Genomic DNA, 4,790 nt, shown 5'->3' with positions numbered 1-4,790 from the left:
GTCCCCATTTTGTAATTCCCCTTTCTCACTCCTAACTGAGGCTTGTCATGGAGGAATCTAAATTGAAAAAAAAAAAAAAAAAAAAAGGTAGGGGAGACGATAAAGTCCCTCAAGCTCCTTATTCTAATATTTTCTCACAAAGTGAAAATGTTGGGAAAATCTGCAGAAAACTTAACTAATGGGGACTTCATAAGCTTTGTGTTTGTGTTGGAAAGGCCAAAAAGAAGGCTCATTTTAAAAAGGCTATATAGTTACTGGATTACTAAAGTTAGTTGTAAATTTTCTGTCACAACAATTTGAAAGAGAAAAGTTTGACTCCTTTTAACAAAACAACTATTCAACCAAAAAGACAAAATACGTGAAAAGTCTCAAGACTTTACCAAAAGAATCACTGAGACCATGTTGCACCATAGACACATACAATCATAGCAGAGAGCTGGATTAATTCAAGGAAATCTGATACATCCTCCCAGAAGGGACCACACTTGCAATTTCCGAATTGTTTAAAAAAATAACATCAGTTTAAAAAAAAAAAATCAATTTATGGCTGTCAGTGTTTCTAATTACTTTTCCCTCCAACAAGCTTTACAATCTCCGTTAAAATTTTTCTCAAATGGAAAAAAAAATCTGTAAGGTATTCAGGGGTTTATGTGGCAGCACCACTATGCTTTGCCGTCCCTTCAGACTAGCCCTTCAAACCAATAATTCTTTCAAGTGTTTGTCTTGTTCTTACAGACAGTTATCTACGAGCTACCTCTGCAGCTACAGCTCAGCAAACTCCCTATGGCCCTCAACATCCACAGCCTATTACTGCTATAATCCATTTGACCTATGTATTGCAGTTCTTCTGATTTCACTCATGTGGAAGAAAAAACAAAACAAAACAAAAAAAAACCAAAACAAACAAACAAAAACACAACTCTTTGACTGTTTAGCCTTAAATATTTTATAAATATTCCATATTTTTGAAATGCAACATATTGCTAATATATTTTTGCATTATTTTAGTTCTCATTACCAACCATGAAGTTATACAAAGTGAAAAGCAGCAATTGCCTTTAGATGACCTAACAGATGGCAGTGATACACTTTCCCTAATACATGGTAATAATATACTTGCTATGGGATCTGGTTGTTTCCACCAAGGATTAAGAAAAGAACTGAGGAACAGTTCTTCCCTACGAAAAAAGACAGCTGTATGGGGGTGGGGATGTAGAGGTGCTTTTTGTTTGTTTTCAGAAATAACATAGAAAATAATGCCAAGAAAGACAAGATTTTTATGAACGAGTAGAGGTCATGAAAATACAACTAAGGGACTGATATATGTGCCTTACCTCCTCCCTCTGGGTTCAACAGCTCCACTTTAAACGTTTTTTCTAATTCAGGAATAGTATTATCAGTGATGTTAACAGTAATGTACTTGTATCTTTCTCCTGGCTGAAATTCCAGTGTACCCACAACAGCCTGCAATATAAGAGCTCTTCATATTTTTGTTCAAGTCTAATGTTTTCATCCATATAAAAAAAAGAAACAGAACCTTCATTTTGTCTTTTTCAAAACATCTACTTTTCCTCACTTAAGCTTTAAAAAAAAATCTGAAAAATCTGTTTTACAAAAGAAAAAAAAAAAGAAGAAGACATCTAAGTTGACATACTGGTGAGCATCTGCATTCATGTACATTTTTCTTATTTTTCTGCACAAATGATCAGTTGGACAAGCAAGTGCAGATACATGCAGGTTATTTTGCTAGGCATATACAAATCCCAGTATGTACAAGCATAATGTTAACCTGTACATGCACTTGAATAATATGGTCTGTAACAACAGCAAAACTCACAAATTGCTACACTGAAAACTCTGTTAAGAAAAAAAAAAAAAAGTTCAAAACCAGAGGCTTTTCCTAGACAATGCAACTTACTGCAGAGAAAAGAATGGAGAAGTCACATGATGTATATTTTTAAGTGAATATTACATATCCATTTGCCACATCACCTTGTAAAGTAGTCTTTCTGTGAAAGAATCATAGCTGGGCTAGAGCAGTCAAACTGAAAGCTATCTCCACGATAAATAACTCTAATTAATTCCAAAACAATTATACCACCTTGGCAGTTGCCATACCTGATAATCTTTGGGACTGAAAGCTGTGACTGGCACTGTTCTGTATTCCACCAGAACTGTTCCAAGAAGGCCTTGTGCACGAACTACCAGTAATCTGACGTGTCCAGCTTCTTCTTTAATAGTAATATGGGGCACAGAAGAGGCTGGAAGAATCATTTTATCACCTGGCTGAGGAGGTGGCCCCACAGAGAACTGGAGCAGACCTGGAAGACAAGAATTACTACTTACATGGCTTTTCATAACAAATTTTAAAGATGATAAACAATTTAAATAAAGTGATTGATAACATATCTTGTGATGGTTCTGAAATTAAAAACCACATATACCAGTATACCCTTAAGCCTCAATCACACTATTTCCAGAGATGTGCTGTGTGCCTTACCCTCTCTCACTGATATTCTTGTCAGTCTTGATAAAAGGCACAGCACAATAATAAAACCTTCTCTTCCCAAAAGAGCCTCACAGGCCACGGTTTTGCGTATTTACTGGTACAAGACATATGGAGAAATGACTCTCATTGTCAGGAATTCTCATTTGATGAAAAACCTGGACAGGATCAACTACATGCAGAGCCTTTATTTGCCCTCACAAGAGAATCCTTGCTTGTTTGGGCAGGGAAGATTTGAGGCCTTTTTGTAAAATTATAAAAGAAAACTAATTCAGTATTCATTCATGTATATAAACAATGAATTAATTCAAGTCAGATAAAGTGGAATATATGAGATTGCTTCCTCAACTATTACAACCAAGCAAAGTTTTCATCTGACTGGAAAGAACTACACAATAATCTGAAACAAAGCTCTATAATTCCCATCATTGTTACCGTATGGGTGGTCACTGGCTTTGATGCTGATATCAGTAGTTTCCTTTTCTGGATCTATACTTGCTCCACTGGTAGGAGTTGAACCTAGTTTCCCATCTCCAGACACTGCAGAGACTAATGTCACACGGAAATATTCATTTAACTCCGGAATGTCATCATCAATAACATGCAAATTTAACACCTAGAGAAGGACCAAATCATGGAGAAATCAAACCATGCAACATTCTTTGATTAGTCAGTCAGCTGTATCTGCTGTATAGTTCTGAAAGCAAAGGACACTATTTTTGCTCTCCACATAAATTCAACTAATTTCTAAGATAACATTTTATGTCTAGAATATGCTTTCCAAAAACAATGCTTCCAAGCTACTGGAAATGGAAGGCATATTTTCTGAATTGTTTCAAACTACATAAATAAGTGATAATAAATACTTGTTTGGTTGGTTTTGTATATCTTCACAAAAGCAGAGTTTAATTTCCATGTACTGAACATGAAATATCTGATAAATTTTAAAATCTTTTTGAAATTATGCTTATGAAGAGACATTACAGTGATTAATCCAATTTAGAGAGCAAATAAATTGAGCTTATTATACCACCTGACACTTTGACCTGCAGATCATACGATTTACTAACATAACCTTGCTCTAAACACGCTAACACATTCACTTCAGAAAATTCCATCTTTCTTTATGTTTCGATATGGTCGGACAAACATATAGAAAACATTTAAGTAGCTGATCATATTTAGAGGCATGGTAATGAGTAGATTACAAATGTCAGTTGAAAGTCCCTTAGGATATCCCACCTGAAGAGCAGCTTGCTACCAGCCCGTTTCTTAGAGCCATGCACATTAGCTCCTCTGTATGTATGCAGTAAATTGGACCAGTAAGCTGTGTAGCAAGAGCCTACATCAGCCATTTTCTGCCACTAGATAGAGTAATGTGGGCCTCGTCTATGTTGCCATGCTAGAAAAGCTTTGGAAATTTCTGCTATATATGATTGTATGAAATGCAGTAATATCATTTCACAGAGAAATAAAGCTGAATGAACAAACTATTATAACATGAATGAACTATTTTCAGATACCACACGCTTTTGCCAGTCATCACATTATCCAGATTCACAGTTCTAGTGAAGTCACTGGGATCCCTGCAAATGACTTCAGCGAATTTGAGTCCACATTGACTTCTGCAGCCTGATATAAGTGAAACTGAGGATGGTATTTTCTACTCACAATTCATCCTTATTATACAAACAATAATAGAAAGTGTATGTTGTTTCTACAGTACTGTGGTCCCGCACCACTTCTTCAAATAAATTTAACAATTCTGTGCTGTACATCAGGATTGAATTCATTGAAACAGATTATTTTTATTTCTATTTCTAGCACACGCTGTTTATTACCACAGAATTTTAATCATAGGACAGCCCACGTTGGATGGGACATCAAAAGATGAAGTTCAATGTTTCATGGAAAAAAAAAAAATAGATGAAATAATCCAGCACCATGTTCAACTGCATCTTAAGCACCCCTGGTGATGGGAATTCTACCATAGAACCATACATTGGTTTGGGCTGGAAGGGACCTTAAAGCCCACCCAGCGCCACCCCCTGCCATGGGCAGGGACACCTCCCCCCAGCCCAGGCTGCCCTCAGCCCCATCCAGCCTGGCCTTGGGCTCTGCCAGGGATGGGGCAGCCGCAGCTCCTCTGGGCAGCCTGGGCCTGGGCCTCACCGCCCTCTGAGGGAAGAATTTCCTCCTTCGCCCCCTCCCTCGCCCTGCTGCCCACGCTGCTGTTGGTGCAGCCCAGGGTACGGGTGGCTTTCTGGGCTGCAAGCACACATTG

At 37.5% G+C, this 4,790-nt stretch overlaps 1 long non-coding RNA gene across 1 annotated transcript; it reads right to left on the bottom strand.

Annotated features, from left to right (window-relative positions):
• Window positions 1-230: 230 nt before the first annotated feature.
• On the bottom strand, window positions 231-2,299 carry LOC310891890. Its single transcript, XR_014577767.1, has 2 exons — window positions 2,119-2,299; window positions 231-1,604 (listed from the first exon to the last, which is right to left on the bottom strand). It is a non-coding gene; the product is annotated as an uncharacterized lncRNA (long non-coding RNA).
• Between the last annotated feature and the right edge of the window lie 2,491 nt (window positions 2,300-4,790).

Source organism: Anser anser, assembly GCF_964211835.1.
Source record: "Anser anser genome assembly, contig: HAP1_SCAFFOLD_151, whole genome shotgun sequence".
Classification (NCBI taxonomy): Eukaryota; Metazoa; Chordata; class Aves; order Anseriformes; family Anatidae; genus Anser; species Anser anser.
The sequence above is the reverse complement of the archived record's forward strand: the minus strand, read 5'-3'. Positions and strand labels throughout refer to the sequence as shown.